Genomic DNA, 21,408 nt, shown 5'->3' with positions numbered 1-21,408 from the left:
CCCTTACCCCCTCCTTCTAATGGGCACGCACCGAGCTACCCGGAGCGTGACACACGCTCACGCTTCTGGTGGGGGCAATGGTCGCGTGGCGGGCTGCTCTCGCGTGGGGGTAGAGAGGGCAAGGGGTACAATCCGTACGAAAAGGGAGCGACACGCGGTACGAGAGAGATACGTAGACACGGCGCGTTCGCGCAGGCGCACTGCTCTCCTGCGGGAATGTATCCCCGTGAAATGTACGGTAAGTACGTACGGGATAACGAAGACCGTGGGGTGCAGAGACCTCTACTACGGTCTACGCCACTGATGGCGTACAGACACCATTGTACCGTATACAGCGTATACCATGATCCATGTTCTTGAAATGTTTAAAGGTTAAAAAACAGCCAGCTGATCCGCTCGTGGGATTTTTAAATGAACCGCCGCGACTACCGATGAAAATACCGAAAGCCGAGATGTCCCGTTCGAACTACGTTCGCGCCTCGTGGCGTACTGTTCGAGCGTTGGACAAGACGGTGGACAAGAGAATTCCTAGCGTCTGCTCGGTGGACATAGAGGAATGTCAAACAGGCTGGGTAGAAGTTTGCTCGTATAATAGCGCAGCCTTGAGCGCGATATGTCTTTAGAGCTTAGGTTTCGCTCTGCCGAAGGGTAAACGTTTGCCATCGACAAATATTTGTCAACGTTCGCGGCAAGGATACTTGGCCGCTTCCTTCGGACCAAAACGTGTCTGACTCGTACGGAGGCTCGTCATTAAATTTCGAATACATTCGGTATCGTTTGGCCGTGCGCTTGTAACGGGAGGATCGGCGCGCGTGCGCCGTTCGATCCTGCGGCATGCGTCCTCAGGAAGAAATGTAGGTAAACGCGTATAGGTAGGAGAATGACAGGGATGTCGACGTCGACGGTGACGATGACGGGGATCGTGCCAGTGGGAAGCTCTTCAGCGACAGCGACGATGATGATAACGAGAGTTACGCCGGTGTTACGCGCTGTCTAGAGGGAATATCATCTCGTAACCGGCAACTCCGCGCCGTTGAATATTTTACATTCATACGCGATGGTAAGGGCAGACAACGCCTGACGGGCAATGCTTCGATTCCTACTGAATGGCTCGAAATCACCGTTCGAGGACAAATAGAGATGTTATCCGTTTTACGATTTTCTTTTTGTAATTCAAATTTCATTTTGCCAGGATATTTATAGATCAACGTCGGCTAATGTAAAGCGAAACGAAAGAAAGAGTCGGAGTATTTTTACTTTGAAAAGGAACGCCGTTCGCCTGGAAGGTTAGTCGGCTAATCTGAAAACTTTATGTTAAGAATTTAGAAGAAACCCACGATCCTGTTTAATTTAGTTTGAGTAGTAGCCAGACTTCAACAGAGGACCATGAGACGGTAGAGGGAACCGTAAAATGACATTTCGTTTGACGTAACCGACGGTGATAACGAGAAGTGGTAGTGCTAGGTTACGTGTTTCCTCGAGAGGATATTAATCCGTAATGATGCACTCAGCTTGCCTGGATCTTCCAAGTTTGCGTACTGCGATGCAGACACAGAGATATCGGAGGCCAAGGAAGAGCGCGCGCCGCGTACTGCGACAGGGGATCTGAACTTGCAACTCTGGCGTTCGCGATAGCAACCAGTTTCATTGAAATTCACCCTCATGAATACTGTCAATACACTCGATCGGGACACTGCACCTTATCGATCCTGGTCTTCTCGATTAAAATGTTACCAGCCGTATCAATTGATTGAGGGATACTGACTCGATGTCTGTCGTGCGTCTGTCTTGTTAGACAGAATACCGATAATAGGATGCTTTCGAACGTAAAACAACAACATAATGATTAGAGGAAATCAAATCTGCGACAATCTTTGTGACGTATGTAGTTAGATAGTTTCTTTAATTAAACGCAATTTCATATTTCCTGGCTTTTTCTCTTTTACCGCATAATTTCCCTTTTTAAATCTCGAGCAACGAAGTGATTTACTTCTTCTATTTTCGTAAGAGGCGAACAACGCTTGCGCAGTGAACTCCTGCGGGATCGTAAAAATGTATGGGATAAAGGAAGAGAGGATGAGAGAGAAAGAGAGAGAGAGAGAGGAAGAGAGAGAGAGAGAGGAAGAGAGAGAGAGTAAGGTTAAGTCTCGATCTCTTCTGGAACACCACTCTCTCTTTTTGCCCCGAACGGTGAGAACCGTCAGCTCTCGACGACGTGGAGTTCCTCCATCCTTTTCCTGGCTGGGAGGTTACCAGGCAAATCCTCGGACACGAGATTAAGCGGGACTGCGGCTTAATTGATTTTCTAATGTGCCGTATTAATGGATTGATCCGAGGCGACGACCTCGAAGTTTGCTATTGTCGCGCGTTCGACCAACGGGAATATCGACCCTTTACCCACCTACACGCCAGTCCTTAGAAATCATTCAGCCACCTAGCTATCGCTTTCAGCGACATAGAACCGATGAACCGCGCGAAACGACGAGTAATTATCCGAAAGTAACGACCACGTCACAAGAAACGACGTAATGCCACGAAAATTCTGTTACTTTAATACAGCAATTAATTTAATACGCAATCTCTTTTTAATCCCATTCGATTTCTCGTAACAAGGAGACTTCTTCCTCGATTTTCTTCAACGACGAGGAAATTTTTATTCGACCGGTATTTGTCAGGTGACAAACACGAGGAACATCGCTTCGCGGCTGCACGATTTTCCGTCATAAATGCGAAGAACGCTTCCGCTTCCGTCTATAAAAAGTGACAACTGCTTGTTAGTCTAACAGCTTTCACCGAGAACTCTCGCTTTCTTCTACTGTTCCTTCGTGGAAAAATACTACGTATTTCGTTCAGCTCAACTTAGTCTTAAATATTACAGATGCTTGGAGCGAATTTCTTCGACTTAATGGTATCCGCCCGAACGTTTCGTACGATTTAAATTTTCAAACTGTTTATTGCTCACTCGTCACTCTTGCTTGTTCTCGATGTTTTCTTTGAAATCTGTTCCGATATCTCTTGTTGCTTGCCCTCCGTTCCATCTTTCCCCGTACTATTCATCTCCGTACCGTGGAAATCGACAGGCAGAGCGTAAAAGTGGTCCCGAGCGACGCCATTAAAACCGATCGTGCCAGAAACATTTTGCGGGCCTCGGGAGTGCGCCCGTTCCGCTGTAATGCAACGTGTAACGTGACTCGATACATTAGAAGGTGCACTTTAGATCACGCAGAGATTTCATCACGGGAACGTTCAACGATCGTTGCCACGCCGTCCAAGCGTTTAAGATCGATTCGCGATATTGTACCAGGTAGATTCTCCATCTACGATCCAATGATTTAAAAAGATAGCGCCGTGCGTCGTCTTCCTGTTTTGCTCCGGGCACCCCAGCATCACCAAGATATCTCCCGTCAGACAAGCATCATCATAGACGATTAATACAATCGATACAAACGTGACGACAGAACCGTTTAGCAGGGTTTGTAAATCGATGACTTGACATATTCACCTAACATCGATTTTATCGATAACAGAATTTGATTCTATTAAATTCACCAGCTACCGTATTAAGATACTAACAATTTCTCTACGAGTTCCACGATAAAGGAAGAATTAATAAAGAAACGAGAATCGCAAGTTCGTCCTGTTCAGCCGTCACATTTCCTAACGAAGGAACGTCTTCATTCGTATCGCTGCATTTCTTCGCTCATCTTTTATTCAACTTTCTTAACAAGAATATTCGCGGGCTCATAAATTAATGGTTGCCCCTGTGTCACGACGGTGGATCGTTATTTGTAATGTTCATCCCCTGTATATCCGGTAGTTCCGGCGCAACCGCCGGTGAAATATCGCGACGCGCCTATTAAAACGGCGAATTTATACTGGAACAATATGTTACAGGAGAGCGTTAGTCGTAAGCCAGATTTAAAACTACTTATTCCATGAAGAATTTTTCTTTCCTGGCGCGACGTACACCGGAGTAAATTTCAAAAGTCGGACAAATTCCAGGTCACGCCTCGAAATCGCTCTATTCGAGGGGTAGACGGCAAGAACGAGAAACGTGGTCAGCCACGGTGATTCTGGGACAAGGATTTTTGCAGCACGCGCCTCCATATAAACTTCGTCCGTATTTGCCTAAGGACTTGGACGGCAAGAAACGAGTCGACGAACGAAAAAACGCTCGGACATATTGCCATTGTGGCAGAAGGCCAACTTGAAATTTCGTTCGCGACTCGGTCGCACGTGAATTCAATCGATGCATCCCGTGTCTTCTGGATAAATACGAAAGTATGTTTATGGCTCGTCCGATGCCAAACTATTGGCTTTTATTCGTGTCTAATCTTTGCCAATAGTTGGAGTGATTACGTAGGTGTGTTTAGGCGTCCTTCAGGACACCTAACGTACTGGCCAACGTATTATCGAGATAAGAGGTACCAGGATTCCCGAGAGAATCGGAGTGTTTTCCGATAATATTATAAATTCGAGCCTCTGATAATTCGAGATCTGCTCTGCAACGGAGCCATCGTAATGTCACCGAACGAATGGAACCAAAGAACTCGATTACGGGCCACGTTCGATCGCAATATCAACCCCCGCACTGGATATTCAATCGAGCTTGGTCTCGACTACAGAAAGCTTGCTGCTGCTGCTGCTGCTCTTTTCTCCAAAATAATAAAATCAGAGGGCGAACGAAACTGACTTTTATCGATTCCTAACACGACGATCGTTCCCTTTTCAGTGTCATGGATTTTTTCGTCCCTTCCCTTTTTCTTTCCAGATCCTATGCGAAAAGATCTATATCTGTCTCGAAATTCATCGTTATTTCGTGCCGAATATATATTTATTTTACGATACGTTTGATTTCTTATTCCCGATAAGAGGAGCTTTCGCATTTCCGAAGCTTTTCAGGTTGAAACGGGGATGATAGCCAATAACGCTAAGCTATAGAGGGGAGAAATATATATTTCCTTGTAGGGTTATAGGCTCTTAATCGAGCTATTTTGTCGTCACTCGGTAGCATGCACGCCATTTCCTAACTACATTTTCTCGTGTATCACGCTTCGCTGCGTATTCCGAGGCCGACATAAATTTGATCGTGCATTTCGACGTTGAATAATTCTCACAGATTTTCTCGGTGCTGTGTATTCGAAGAGACGATCATTCAGAAGCCAACTTGTGGTTGTCCTTAATGCACCTATAATAACCATTCCTCTCGCCTATCGTACTTTCTTTCCCTCCTTCTCTCCTTTTCGTATCGTTTCCGTTTTTCCTGTTTGACTTTGGACCATTCAGTTCGTCGAGTACGATGAATTATTAATCGGCGATTTTCGCAATTTTCTCTAGTCAATATTATTCTACCGTGCTCAAATATGTGTAATGATACCGTACGCGGACCGTACGTGTATCTCCATTCGGAATCTTTCGTTATCATCGTCTATTGATATAAGCTTTATTAATGCGCCGCATTTTCATGGAAGTTACACCGCTGCAAGTTAATTAACGGGCGAAGATGTGTTCGGGGAGGAATTAAACCGAATTTCCGCCTGGCGCTGAGGCTTCGCAGCTCGGTGGTAGTAATCCTTTACCGGCGTCGATAGCAAACATCGCGGCAGCGATCCTGTAAAAACAGATTCGGATCGTACTCACGCAACGTACGCAACGTACTCGCGTTGCGCGCCAAGAGCAGTTTTCATTTTATCAAAGAGAAACCATTATTTTCTTTCTCGTGGTGAGAAAGAAACGAGGAGGAGAAGGAATAGCGTATATAAAAAGTGGTAAAAAGCGTGTCAGGAAAACTTCGTTCTACGAATAAACGCGGTTTTGTTCAAGTCACCGAATCGTAGCATCTTTGCGAGAAACAATAGCAGCTTTTTCTTCATCTTTACACTCCGTTCTTTTTCTTTTTTTTTTTTTCATTTTTTACTTCTATTCTCGTCCGATCAAGAGCACGAACAATGGCCTAGCTTTTATTGAAAGTTATATTATCGACAGCCGGGAAAACGATTTCCGTAACGATATATCGCCAACGATTCATCCATTTCATTTTCACCGCGATCTCTTGCGGCAATGTTACGACTCAGCGTCGCTCGTTTCCACCTCTACAACCCTCTTCTCGACTGGAGAACTGTGTCGAGTGGCGTTGGATACGTTTCGAGCTTCTTCCTTCTGCCTACCGTTTCTGTCGGCCTCGAGACGCTTCGCGTTTCCCTTTGCCTTCGCCTCTTACCGCCGTCTTATCCATCCCTTTATTCGCCTACCATTCCCCGATGCGACGCGCTCGGTGGCGCGCTTTCAAAGAAATACCAATTTGTCGAATTATTGCGTTCAAAAGGGTCGCTCAGTTCTGTTCCCGACTTTTATGCGCGAGACAACCGTTCCGCTCGCCTCTTCTCCTAATCGTTTCCCATTTCCTCGCGCCAAAGACGCTCCGCGCGACACAGACGTTCCAGCTCAACTCCGGATAAGTCGAAATTAATATTACGACTCGAAAGTAGTTTCGATAAAGTTGAAAAGCCAATCGGCGCTCGCATCGAGTAGACGATAAAACCGCTTATTACTTTTGTCCGCGAGTTTTCTTTAACGACTTTGTGTAGTTTCTCGAGTGGCCGTTTCATCGGTTATAGATGCGGTGGTAATGTATTTGTCTCAGATTTTTAACCCCTCGAGTCTTTCTTAAAACTCTGTAAACGATCCTTCACTTGCCCCCTCCTTCTCCTCACGATTATGTATTATTCTTTTTTCGTCGTTTTTACAGCTTCGTATGTTCCGTTAACCTGTTGCCTCGCGAATTTTTTCGCGACCAAGCCTCTTGAATAATGCATGACGAGATAAAGACAGTAGTGAAAAAAATTACATTTCCACCAGTCGTGCGGCTCGAATTATGGCAGATGGCAAGAGAATTCGTTGCTACGCGCTACGAGTGCCATTCGTATTTGTCACGTTGTGCGATAATCTACACTCACGAGTGCTACTACAGTGACTACTTCGTAATCTTTGTCCTGTTATTTATCCCATTATCCAGATAATCTTTCATATATCGTCGAGACCATTTACTGCATAACTACGCGAAACGTAGCGAACATAAACAAACGGTGGCATAACATTTATAGCGACAACTCCTAATTTACAAGTACTACCAACGATTCAACGGTTCATTCCATTTTATAGAACCATTTGAACAATTTAACAATTTTGTTTTCTTAAATGGATTTTTCTAAAATATATGTTTTCATATGTACGTCTCGTTTCGATCTTTTCAATAAATTTAGTAATCGAGTTGTAAAGTTATTCTTGTTATATACAGCATAATTTTCAGAGTGAATTATGATACTGCTATGATAATAAGTAGCTCGTTTTCAAAGTTAATTTTTTCAAATATTTAAAAATTGCCGATTTTTGACACGTATTACGATACAACAAGTCGATAATATGAATTTTCGGTGAGCGTACGTGGATCAAGAGAAATCCTGTTTCACGAGCGAAATCATTTTACAACGAACATGATTTCTACGGTAACCGATCAAGAAGTTACGCCCCAGGTATCTTCGGGGTAACCGTAGATTAATTATCAATCGACAGATCCAGCGAGATGCCCAATCGCAAACGTGCAATAGAATAACGAGAAAGCGATCGAAGCTACAGCAGCGATGCGCAACTCGTCGGGACTAAATGTCAGATAATGCGGTCGTATTGGAACTGTTCTCCATTGTTCCGCGACCGGAAACTTCCTTTCTCGCTCCAACCAATTACGTCCACTTCAATTAAGCATCCGAAATCAGCACGGCCGAGAATCGTGGAAACGCGCGAATCACGCGAATACTCCATGTTAATGAGAGGGGAAAAATGGGCTGAGCATCATTTTTAATAGCTCTGCTTAATGCTGTTCTCCCTGTTCGAGAATATTGCAATCGTTCGAATCGTTTTCGAGTGCCGATCATCGTATAAAAATGTATCTGTTGAAAAATATTACGACTGTCGAAATGGGAATTTTGTACTGTTTATTTCGGATCAGTTTCGAGTATCGAATTTCAAATACTGATTGTGAGTTTCAGGATGAGTGGGAAGAAGAAGAACGACTGAAAGTACATATTTGGAGTTAGGGTAGGAAAGATGAGCGCGCTGGCTATTCGAGGCTTTGGATGGACACGAGTGGAATGTATTGTGAGAATGTAGCGAGAGCGTAGCTTGCTTGAAATAAGCGAAAGAAAATGTAATACAAGGAGAAAAATGTGCACGTGAATTTATTAAAGATGCGTACTTGATATAATCTACGAACAGTAGTAGTCGAGATTTGTCAACTTACATTGTCCCATTCGTGACTGGAAAGTTGACTAATGGAAGCTATGTAGGTCTGATTGGTTTCTAACGTAATACAGTCACATTCCATGGCAAAATCTTAAAAATAAAGTATACGCATTTTCGTTATTAGATGAAATAGTTATATTTACGAATCGGAATAGGAACGAGCACAACTTTTCAGTATTTTTTTATTTTGGAATTGTTTTAACTCTTCCTGGATTAACCTTTTCCACTCTGCTGGAAATAATCCAAGAAAATCTCCTTCACAATTAATAATTGTTTCCTCGAAACAAAGAAGATATTTCATCCGATCTAGAAACGAATCTCTCTGCACAAGTAACCATTTGTTTGCTCCACCAATCAAGCCAGCCTAGCCGTGCGCGATTTCTTTAATCCCTGATCCTAATATCAGCGGGGAACACGTTCCTCTGTATCTTAATTGAAGGCAGCACGTGACGCCAATGAATCGCAGGTGAAACGGTTCGAACAAACTGGCCTGGAAGTGGGGCGACAGAGCGAAAGGAAGCCGGTGTCGATAGTCGACCGTGACTACTTGTTAAAACGAGTCTGACCATGGTTGGCGCATTCCCTTCCAACGACACTTTCAAACTTGCCAAATTTCCAAGCGATCCAAACTATTTCGCTGCATGAGAATTACACGTGTCTTCGTCGATCTGACTAATTTCAGTTTCCATACTCGGCAAAGAACGTCGAAGATCGCATATAGTCGAGGACATGAAAGACTCCGACTGTTTGATATGTAACGCGTCCTGCAGTCTCTTCTCGAGAAATATTCTTCTAAATCTAAATCGTTACCGAGTCTTTATACACTTTCGTCGGGCGCAGCCATTCGTTACGTAGCAAGACACAGCGTAGCCGTTTGTCTTCTTAAGCCTTCACAAATTTTCCGAGACCAGATGGCTCGTTTGACGCCATCTCGGTTTCTAGTGACACGTAGCGACGTTAATCGCGGAATAAGCGACGAGGACGAAAGTTTGACGGCTGAACAACGCGAAAAAAATGGAGGGAGGAAAGAGAAAACGATCGGCCGACTGCGTCGAAGGGAGAATTGGCCTTATCGTTAAGGGCTGCGATAGGGTAGTTGGCAAAGGCGAAGGAAAGCATTGAGTTTGTTCTGGTCGGGGCAGTTGGTCGGAAGGGGTTCGAACAAGCCTCGGGGAGTGGATTTGATAAATGCCATGACATCACGAGAGCAATTATCCCTGCCACACTCTATTTGCAGTTCCCTTGCTCTTTTACCACCCCTCGCGACGGGCCTCGCCCCCTTTTCTATCAACGCCCGTCGCGAATCAAACATTCTCTTTCTACGTTCGTCGTCGGCAACTTCTCGGTACTGTACGTTATTTCGAAAGAGTGTTGGCGAATAAATTACCAATTCAAGAAAGAGTTACAGATCTTGAAGTCGTTAGTAGGTAGCCTGGTGGAAAGTGTACCTGGTAGAGGCAAAGGGAGGATCGAATCGAAAGTCGGGCAAGTCAAAGGAAGCAAAAAATAATAGTTCTGGGAAATCTGTGTGCACGTGGCACGACAGAGGTACGATAACAAGTTAAACCACGATTTTTGAAAGGAACGACGGACACTTTGATCGGTCACCGTCGCGCGGTTTCCGCGTTAATGAATTCTTTTAGTGGGACACGTCAGTGACCCTCTTTTCCTTCTCGTCTCGCTTGCTTCTCCTCTCCCTGTTTCGATGTTCGCCTATTAATAAGCGCCCGTGGACACTGATATTGCCGGATTCTCCTTTGTGATAACTCCACGAAACAAGAGAGAAAAAAAAGAGAAAGCAGGGAGAAGGGTAAAAGGAAAAAAGAGGTGAAAAAAGAAACGGGAAGGGAAAAATGATTACGCGGGATCAAAGCCACGGGTATGAAGGCTGCAATTTGATACCGTAATGCCAGAAATTCGAGGCAGGTATATCGAGAGAAGCGTGGCTCTTTTGTCGAGGATCACTGTTATTTCCGAACGAGAAGATCCAGAGATGCGGACGAGAGCGTGGTTTCCCCTGAAATTCGCGCCACCCTCGTCCTTGCGTGCATGCCGGTGGTCGCGTGATCCGTGCCCGTTATCGAAATTCCAAAGAACTCTTTTGACGCGTAGCGGGACCAAGTCACGAGGAACGAACTGTGTGCTGCCATAAGTACGCGTCGTCGCTGATTTTCTATGCGTGCACGCGCGACACATTACGCCGCGTAGCTCGATCGAAGTACACGACCGTTAACCCTCGAGCGAGATGACACGGTGCGTTTCTGCGAAAACTAATTTGCTTAAAATATCTCACGTTAAATCGTTATCTGCTGGTCATTAAATTAAACAGGAGGACACAGAAAGGGGAGACGCGGCAAATGCGACGGAAACGGCGAAACGATGCTAAATCGGTGATTAGAACGGTTAGGATAAGCTGCGTGAGGTGTGTTAAAACATAACCGGCAGACGTTGAAGAGTCCTCGTCTCGTAGGCAACAAAATAAAGTTTGCTCCTCGTTGTACATACTGAACTTTGTTTGTTGCGAAGGAATTTCGTCGACAATTCGAGAGAGAGAGAGAGAGAGAGAGAGAGAGAGAGAGAGAGAGAGACAGAGAGAGAAAGAGAGTTTAATTGGCTAAAGCAGTTGTCTAACAAGCAGAAGATACGGGTTTGAGTTCGAAGTGTAGCAGTTTCATCGGTGTCACTCAAGTTTAATAACAACTTGTTCGATGAAAGTGAACGTAATGGTCGGCGTATGATTCGTTCACGAGACGCAGCGCGTATGCATTAACTATGAGGGGTCTAGTTACGAGATTTTAATGGAATTATTCAAAAGGATAATCAAAGTTATCGAAAGTTCCGAAGTAATTAGCAACGCAAGTTCCACGGGGTACGTCTATCGAGTGTTAAGTAGTTTGAATTAGTAGACAGTCCGATTACACGGCTCGTTCTCTTCGTCGAGGTTAAACGGCAGCCGCCCTCAGTATTTTCATCCTCTCTCACTCTCTCTCTCTCTCTCTCTCTCTCTCTATCGTTCTTAACTCTTCGCAAAGGTATTTCTTATCAAGCATGCTACTCGTCTACCTCTGTTACTTTCATTACGTGCACGTTATTAAGCAAGACCATTTTGTTTCCCCCTATTCTCTCCTTTTTTTTCCTTTCTCTCTCGCCTCCTACGTGGATTTAACGATCGGGACCGTCGATAGCCGAGAAATACAAGTTCCCCGACCGATCGTGATTATCGAGATTTAAGTATCGTACATTCGACGAACGACTAGCCGGTATTCTCTTTTGCGCCTTCTGCTTCTTTCTCCTTTTTCCCTTCGCTCGTTGCACACGTGCACACGTTAACATCCACTACATGAGAACATCTAACGATTCTTCGGATCACGAGCGTACGAACCGAACCACGGCAAATTATCGTTCGATTCGAATCCATAAACACCACTCTTAAATGCTTTATCCTTCGTACCGTTGAACGTATAAAAAACTGTACACGCGAATCGCCTGCGATCGTAAATGTCCTCGTAAAAAGCGGCATGTGTTGTGCCACCTTCATCCTCTCTCAATTTCCTAGCCGAACGAAAACCATTCGCCGACCTATTTTTCCTTTCTCCAACCATCTTCTGGATCGGGACGTTCGAAAATCGAACGAGGAAGGTTACGTGCGGGCGTACGTACCAACCTCGATGGTCAGGTCGTTTTGTTATCCTTGCTTTCAGGACCACGAATTAACGGCGGATCCGATTATACGAGTCATTTACGGTCCGTTTCGCCATCGACGATGGCGCGGCAACGAAGCGGTTCCGCCACGACCCATTTCCACTCGTTCGAAATAGAAGGCAGAGGCCGCCTTTCGAATATTATCATTCGAATATAGCCCGGGACTCCATTATCTGGCGCGGCGCAACTACTCGAAACTCGGCGCGCCATTAAACTATGGGGTCAATTTGTCCGGAACGCGTACAGACCCGGAATTACGTCCCTCTATCCCCGGCGGAAAAGAGACAGGCAGAGGCCAACGGCGGCGGCGGACTTCATGCACGAGATTACACTTGTTCCCTCCGCATTAATCTGATGCTAGATCGATAAACGTGGCCGGCACGCTGTTTCGCGATCGGTACCACGTCCGCGAAGGAACGTTCACTCGGAGAATGGACGTATGACGAGACACTGAAACGTGAAATCTTATCGATTTACTCTCCGCAGCATACCCTTTAACGATTCAAATTGGGACCTCATATTTCAATATCTTGCTCGTACGTTATTATCGGTAGAAAAATAAATAAATAACACAAGTTTATTCGTATTAGATATTCTTCAGTATAAATAAATTTCAGTTAGGAATATCTCGGTTAAGCATACGTTGTTCTTGGTACAGAAACGAATGGGTAAAGCCATTAATCTTGTAATTCGCCGAATTCTAATAGAAAAATCTAAGCTTATTATTAAAAGGTTAACTAGCTTATTATTTGTAGCGCGATACAAATAATACATACATTGCAAGCTAGAAGATCATAGTTTTTTTACCAGAACGTAACATCTATTTATTAATTGTAATTATCATCATTTAATAGTACGTATGTATTACTTTATTTCTGAAAATTATTTTGTTGTTTATTTTATTAGTTCTTATATAATATCTTGTCATTGACTCAAATAACCCTAACTTCTCTGACGGTATTTCTTGCTAGATTTATTGGGTTGACAACAATGTGTCATTACCAACTAATGACAAAATTCGCAATCACTTAATTGCCAACCCAATAAATAGCATCGTATTAGTTCACTCACAAGGATCAATGGTGTCTCATACGATAGGTTGGATCACACTGCAAGATCGAATGTTAAGATGTTTGAGCTTACAACGCTGCTATACTGTAAGAACAAGGCAACGTTATCACTGAAACGTCACTTTCGGCTAGAAAATTCAAAATGAAGTTCTACTTTATGCTCGTATCTTTAGATACACGTTAATGGAATTTAATTACTCGTCATCGTGACGGGCGAACGACCCATAATATCAATTTTGCGTTTCATATAGCGAGGCGCATGACTCCGCCCAAAGCTGAAAATACGGATTTTAATTATGCAACCCATTCTCGTACAAGTTGATTTCGCTCGACTTTCCCGCGGTATCATGAATTTTATTTGAAAATGGCTTTCGGTTGGATGAAACGCATATATTTTAAAATACACGTGTGTATCGTAACGGGGGAAAGATATTCGAGTGGAGTCATACTCAAATATTTGAGAAACCACTTGTATCGCGATGATAGACATGGACACTCGACGATGAGATGGAAAATTTCGAGGGAAACACGTTTCCCGGGACTGCTAACGTTAGCGACGAACGATAATTTTCGCGACGAGCGCGTTTATAGAATGCAAATCGCAAATACGTGGAGGAAACGAGCAAGTACGATTCGTCTCGGTGTTCTTTTTCTCGCCAGTCATCGTCGAACGAGAGAATCGGGGATTATTTATCGGTTACGTGACAGCAGCTCGGCAGCGAGGAAAATTTAGAAAACACGCTACGTGTCCGGTTTGCGTGTGTTAGTGGAGAAATCGCGATGCACGCGGAAAAAGTGCCACTAGCAGACTTTCCCAGCTTTTCGCCAAGTTAGATGTAATTCCATGATGCCTGTCTAACTTCTGACGGTTTTGTGGGCGCGGTGATTTTGCAATGTCGCCACGTTTTATTTCCCTACTCTTCCTTTCCTTTCTTTTTTTCAACTGTTAAATTGTCTACACGCGAGCAATGTAACCGCGACGACTATAATCGTCGAAATCGTCACGTTCAACGATACCGGAGAAGAGGTTGGCTGACAAAGAAAAATGGAATAAAAGAAACCCTTTATTTCTCGTCATTTCCTCTTCCGAGTCTAAAAATACCGAATCCAAAGAAAATTCGGATTTACGTAGAATTTCGTCGAAGAATAAAATTAAAAAGCGGAAGGGTGGAACTTTGGATAACCGAAGATATTTGGGACAATCTTAAGCAACGGGGATAAGCGACTTTTAAACGCGTTTCAAAAGTGAAGCAAAACTAAATCGCCAGGATACCAGGAACAATGTGAAAGGAGATTATTTGCATCGATGATCGATTCGATCGACGCGGGATTCTACTCGATCGAAGAACACCAATCAGTGGATTTCTCGGATCATAACTATGACTTCCGCCTAATTAGTAGAGGTGTGGAAATCGGGCGATTATTTTTCGTCGGGCGTTGAGAACGACGACGACGATAGAAGCGTCGAAGCGGGATAGTCGGCCGCAAGAAGCAAGGAATCGTATCAAGGCCTCGTTAAGGGCAAGCCTGGCGAAAACGTGGTTGGTAAAACGACGATCAATCACGATTTTCCTCGGTGCTCGTCAGTCGGCGCATACGTACACGTCCCAGTTCGGGGACGAATGGGGTCGTTGAACCGTTTCTTCGGGTCCGCGCCCAAAAATACACGGGGAGTCAGGGAGGAACGACAGAGTCGTAACGAGAAACGTAACGCAGACGACAAGAGAACGAAGGAACGACGGCAACGATCGCGGCAAGAGGGCTGAGATCGGGGTGCGGGCCAGAGGGAAGGGAAATGCGAAGAAGGGGAAAAGCGAGCACAATGCTAACCGGAGAGACTGCGGTGACAAACAGTGGACTGCAGCCAGCAAAGAGGTGGCAGAGGGGCGCAAACGCGCAATGGGGTGAGGTAGGGGCCGGTCGAGCGGGCCAGCAGTCCAGAGAGATGGGAGAAGGAGAGCCAGAGAGAGCCGAGAGGATGAATATATATCGCGACGCGACTCTTCACAGAGCAGAAATTACTCTCCTCTCGTGTATTCTTTCCACGCGGTTATTATGGCAGTCGAGCTATTCTTGGATAAAGAGAAAGATAGAGGAGATGTGGGGCGGATGGTTGAACAGCGGACAGGAAGAGGGGAGTCAGTGATGAAAGAGGGAGGTTCGGGCGGGAAGTTTCAAACAAAAAGGAACACCGATCGAAAAGCGAACGGAAGCTTTCGCAGTCGACCGGGTTTCCTCTATTCGGATCGAATCGATTTGCCTCTTCTGGGATAACGTCGATGCTCTCCGCAACTCTGTCTCGTCCGGGGATCTCCGCGAATCCTGGACTCTGCACGATACAAATTTTCCCGTTGATTTACGTCGCTTGTTACGCGTGCATACCTCAGTCGAAACGTGGATACGCGTTCGTACGTGTGCGCTTGCATACATATGTATGTATATGTGTTTTCAAAAGACAAAATGCTACCACCAGAAGCTCCGTGCTTTTCTCGTGCCTTTTTTATAATATATGTATGGTTTTTCTTTTTTTATCGATCCTATATTTTCCGCTCCTTTCTTGTTTGTTTCGATAAATAACAGCGATGACCAACAGAATTTTCGCGATACTTCAGGCACCGTACTACGATATCGAGCACCTTGAACGTAGTAGCCGCACGAGTAGATACGTCAATTACTCGACGAAACTCGTCCAGTGTGCTCTACTTTCGTAGCTTTTTCCCATTCCGTTTCTTTTTTGCAACACGTCGAGTTAGAACGAATATCCCCAAAGGTAAACTCTTTCATCGCCACGTAGTTTTCGAACTTGTGCATAGACGATTCGCTACTTGTTTCATACGAGGTGACAGTCGCCGGGGGGATGGGAAAGGCGAAGAGGGTTGGCTCCGGCTAACTTTTGATTTCTTCTATTCCAGCTTCGTCGCATTTGGAACGGTTCTTTCGTTCACTTTCCGTTTTACCTGGCCCTCTGTCACCTCGCGAATTATTAAAATCCCCCGTAGCTTCGACCGCGGAGACGAGCCGCAACTTTTTCAATTCTAGCCGCTTCAAACTTCTCCAAACGAACCTATACGACATACAGTCGAGCCGCGAGTTTCTCGAAACGTACGAAAATAAAATTTCCACCGGGAATTTCGCAAAAAGCGCGCGCGGAATTATCTCTCTCTCCCCTCACTTTTTCCAAAGTTTCCACGAGATCCGAATAAACTCTGGTATTCGTTAGTTTGCTAATCGCGTCGAAAAAGAAAACAACGCGTGACATGACGAAAAAGAAGCGAAGAAAGAAGGAAAACAATGATAACGAAGTAGAAACAAACAAGCAGCACCATCTCATACGATGAACCGGTTAGCCAGTCGACGATCGGGCGGCTCCTACGCCCATGCGCTAAATCCATGATTTACTCCCGGTGAGCGAGTTCAAAGGGAAGAAGGGTCTCCTCGGAGCCAAGAGAAACTTTAGTCTCCACCTTGGAGACGTCTCGAGTGCATCTCGTCCCTCTTGCCTCTGAATTTAACATCGAAACTGCACCGATATGCCTGGCTACTTCGATGCCTGTTCCGCGACGAAAGTCGAACGCTCTACCTTCGTTTCGCGTGTTCAACCTCATTGTCTTCTTAGCCTATGTCGATCGACATACAACGAAATACCGTGGAACCTTAAGCTAGTACCCGCGTTGGGTCCCGTTGTCGCGATATTAGATCGCGATAAATTAAGCGGTTCCGCTAGGTTGGTTAAATCCAGGATCGGTTTGCCGTAGTGGAGCACGAGACGACAAACTTCTTAACTGCGCCACTGTAACTAACTTGCTGGTAGTCTCGTCTCCCGAACTTAACCGATGAATAACTGCAAAATAATCAGCTTGAATATTCATTGCTGATTCCCCTGCGCCTCGCGCGTCTCCTGTCGCTCGATTATTTGTTTCCTTCTCATCCTCCCGTATTTCCTGTGACGAACCACGAACCCACCAGGCTCGCACGAGCATTCATTAAGACGCTAACCGAAGAATCTATCTCTCTGAGCTTGCTCGCCATTAATCGAGAGGGGGGAGGGGGTATTATACCCTAGGGCCGCTGAGAAACACACCAGGGGACGTTTCTGTAATCCGAAAGAATACTAATGGCCGGTCCAGCCAGCCCGTTTACGCGATAATATCGCGCGACGAATTTTATTTACGATTCACGAAACCGCCTAGCTTCGAGAAACAACCTTTGCGCTCCGCCCACGAAACCATGTAATAAATACCACTGGCTCAGGCCGTATGAGCGATGAAAATTAATTAGGAGTTTAAATGGAAATTCAGAGCGCTGAAACGACGCCCAACTCTCTCGTGATCCCTCCGTTTATATCCCCTCGCGATCGTCTAACAACACGAGACATTTTTCCTTCTCGTTTCTTCAAAGATTTATCGATCGTGGATCTCCAGGACAACCGCGTCGCGTCGCGTCGTCTGCCAAAGATCATCGGCATAGTCTCGCGACCGAGAAACATACATACGGTCATCTTCTTTCCTTTTCTTTTCTTTTTTTTTTTTTTTTTTTTGGCTGTAGCTCGTCGCCGTAACGGTGTTCTAATTACGAATTTACCGAGGCAAGAGAGGTTAATTTGTAGAGCGAATTAAGCGGCATCTTTTCTAGCGCCTTAGAGAAGTTTTAGTTAAAGATCGTCAGGACCAACCTGGAGAGACATAATTCACCGAAAGTTCCGTCGTATTTTACCGAACCGGTTAACAAACGGTATGGGCTGGGCTAATTGCAAAAATCGTTCGAGAAGATTTATGTCGATGGTTTTAACGCCCCGAATTATCTCTGTTTTCCTCGTTTCAGCGATTTTATTAAACCGTGTAACATCTGCCGTTCATTTCACGTATGTAAAAAGAATATACGTGTGTGTGTGTATAACGCAGGTTTGATCGACGATGGACGAAGAACTCAACGAAGCGAGACGATGGTTTCGCGTCAGATCAACCGAAGGATGGTCTAGCTCGATGGGAAGATCTTGTTTAAACGTGTTCGGACTGTTTAAACGGCTAGCCATTGAGTTCCGCAGTGCAAATATTTTATACAAATAATCGCTATTTGAGATTCAGTTAACTGGGCACTCTTGAAATATAATCGACAGGTGTGAAATAACAATACACGTGCGATCTGTCAAACACAGACTAGTGTCGTTTAATAGTAAAAAGTAGATTAAAAATGCTGGAACACAGGTTAGTTACTTTGCAAAGTTTCGAACAGTAATGTCCACTTCTGCCTTATAAATTCAGGCAAATATTTCTTTAATTCGTGAGTATTAAATAAAAACTATTTCCAGTCGGTATCAAACCCTCGAATATTCCTGATTCAACACGATCGAACTTTTGCTCGTGATGTTGCATTATCCTGACTCACCAAAGCGTCTCAATAACCATTCCGGCAGTTTTGATCTGATTCAGTACTTTACGAAGACACGTGTCCGTGCATGCATTAAACCTCGCTGGACGACGTTTTAAGCACTTGCGGTAAACTCGTCGCTTCGAGCACAGTACGTGCATATATCCTCGAAAAGTAATTTAGATCAGCCGAGGTAAGCTATGTCCTTCAAAAAAGCCACACGCGCGCTAACTTCCACCTAGTACCTATCACCCATACGTCACTAGCTTCTACCATTAATCATACTTTTTTTTTTATATCGTCGATCGATCAATTCTTCCACCGCACTCGCCAATATCAAACTAATAACCGAACTTACGCCAAGTATCCTAAACGTGTGTCGAGAAAAACGCAAGAGTGTAAAGACGATGGGAATTTCGCAAGCGCACGATCCTCATTACGTATTAGAATTTGTTCTTAAGGTAGGTTTTCATGAGACGATCGCAGGTGACCGATATTTTTGAGCGATGGAAAGAAGATATTTCAACTGAGCCAGGAAGTAGGGAAAATACTAAAAACGATTTGATAAACAAATTTTTATTCGCGTCGGATCCCCTGATATCAATTTTCGAACAAACTGCACATTACAACATGCGTCTCTTCGTCTTTGTCCTGAATCCTCGTTCAGATGCCTCAGCGTGAGACGTCTCGAACGAAGAGTAACGAGTCATTCGACGATCTAGATCGAATAAAAAAGCTGATGTCTGTCTTTCTGTCGATAACCGTGGCTGAAAACCTACCCAAATATTGTAGTTGAAAATCCTTTTGCGTGTCATCCGACCTCCACGGTTATTCTCATAATGTCATATTCCAAATGTATCAAAGAAGCGAAGGAAAGAAGAAGTTCTCGCAATAGAGTAGCGCCATGCGTATTTTCGAGCTCTCATTTCGGAAGAGACAGGAGGCATTTACGTGCAAAATGTAAATAATACGAAAACTGGAATTCGGTTGGAGGATCTGCAGGCGGGCCGCAATTTGCGAATTCAGAAACTTGTCTCGCTGCAGGATGATGAGGAGCTTACCTGAAAGTGCAACGTTTCCATGACGAGGATTGGATTTCTGTTGGATTTCGTAGGAAATGCCGTAGCGGGTCTTCCGTGGAACGGTTCGTTTTCAACAACGCAGCGCGGTCCTCGTCCCTGTAACACAGAAACAGTCGTTGTCTACGCGCTCTCTGCAAGCTCGTTAGGAGGAGGGTACCGTGGAAGATATCTGGCTATTGGCGAAAGTAGCTGTTGGTCCGTAATGACGATAAAACGGCGGCAACGATGATAACTGGAGCAGCTGGTAATCCTATTACGTAATCGAAAAGTTTTACCTTCGTACGCGCGACCAGAAATAGCAACGCTCAGCCCTCCGGGCGTCGATTAATTGAAATTTTATAAGCATTTCTGTGTTTCGCGGCTCGCGCGAGTAAGCCAGCTTCAATTAGAATCGAAAGTCCATTGAAGCGGTGGTAGCTGGTGAAAAAGGCGAGAAAAAAGAAACACGACGCAAAACGAAGCAGTGAAAAAGAAATGGGATGGTAGCGAGGAAGAGGGAGAAAGAGAAAAATGATTAAAAAAATAATAACAAAACGACGGAGGATAGAAAGCTGGAACACCGTTCATTTAGGAACGAGCTTCCGATCGTAACAACGCGACAACGTTCGCGACAATACGCAAAAGGGCGAAAGAGATGAATTAATTGCATTTCCGTGGCAGTCGCGCGATTGCCACGGTAAAATCTGGCGATATTGCGCGTGGCATTGATCCACTAATAAACGAAACAATGTTACAACCGTGGTACATGCATGAAATGAGTTTTCGCGGTATAAAACGCGCGTCCTGATTGCCCGTGCAGTATGCGTATTGAAATAACTTCAAGCGTCGTGTAAATAGAGCTATTAACTTCGTTAGGGTCGCCGATGAAAGGGACGCCACGTATAATATATATAATATATATTAATATAATATATAAGTATATTAGTATAATATATAGAGAAGCCGTGGCAAAAGTAAAATACAAATAATTACGGAGCGAAAGAAAAATAGTCACGCGAATTACGTTAATGGAGCAATTCAATTTTTCTTCTTCTCAGAATATTTTCCACCTCTTCTTTCGGTCTGACTCCGATCTCTGTTCCGGCCTTTCATACTACCAAACAAGTATAAATATTGAACCCGTACCGTTGCCTTTCTTCCTTAATTAGCCATCGCGGTATCGATCTTATTCGCCCCCGGGGACATGGGTATTTTACGACTGCTCGAATCCGAGTCCGGTAACTAGACCGTTTCGAACGCTCGCAAACAAGGTATCGTGGTTCGTGATTTCCAAACTACCCCTCTCGATTCTCTCTCTTGGTAAACGTCTCGGCCTATCGGGCGTCCTTCGTAGTCGCGCACCGGTTCGATCTAGTTCGCGATACTAAAGCAGAGTAAAGAGTAATATTCCTGCTGGAAACTACGCTAGAAAACATAAATCACCGAGCGTTTGCCGTATTTTATCAGCGTAGAAACCGTAAAATGTCACTCGTTGAATTCCATGACTCGTTTACGTTTACGTTTAATCGTAAGGAGAAGGGTCTAAAATCTGAAAGATACGTGATCGTTACCGACCAAACTAAACTAGACTGCTATTGTCCGAAGAAAACGGTCAAGAAAATGGAAATAGATCGTTTCCTCGATCAGCGATTCGTCGAGTCGAGGGGCTGAACGCGACCAAGCCGTTCAAGTATCTAACCTCCCACTTCGTCCTAAATCACGGTAAAACGAGGCGCGACGATCAACCAGGGGAAAATAAACCTGCAAGCGGTAAGACAACGAATAGGTCGAGCGTATCGGTGGTGAACAAAGGATTCCCGAACGATTTATCGCGAATCAAAACCGATTAGCGATCTTAATCCGTTTCTTGGTTTCGGATGGTGGAAACGGCGCTGAGAAAGGAGTCGCAT

At 44.7% G+C, this 21,408-nt stretch overlaps 1 protein-coding gene across 1 annotated transcript in view; it reads right to left on the bottom strand.

Annotated features, from left to right (window-relative positions):
- LOC138180910 (irregular chiasm C-roughest protein) overlaps nucleotides 1-19,617 on the bottom strand; it is a 176,803-nt gene extending 157,186 nt beyond the window's left edge. Inside the window, exon 1 of the mRNA XM_069115262.1 lies at nucleotides 19,499-19,617. The gene's annotated coding sequence lies outside the window, so the exon portion shown is untranslated. The remainder of the gene's footprint in view (nucleotides 1-19,498) is intronic.
- Between the last annotated feature and the right edge of the window lie 1,791 nt (nucleotides 19,618-21,408).

The sequence above is a fragment of the Bombus flavifrons genome, chromosome 6 (assembly GCF_040668555.2).
Source record: "Bombus flavifrons isolate JBK064 chromosome 6, iyBomFlav1_principal, whole genome shotgun sequence".
Taxonomy (NCBI): Eukaryota; Metazoa; Arthropoda; class Insecta; order Hymenoptera; family Apidae; genus Bombus; species Bombus flavifrons.
The sequence above is the reverse complement of the archived record's forward strand: the minus strand, read 5'-3'. Positions and strand labels throughout refer to the sequence as shown.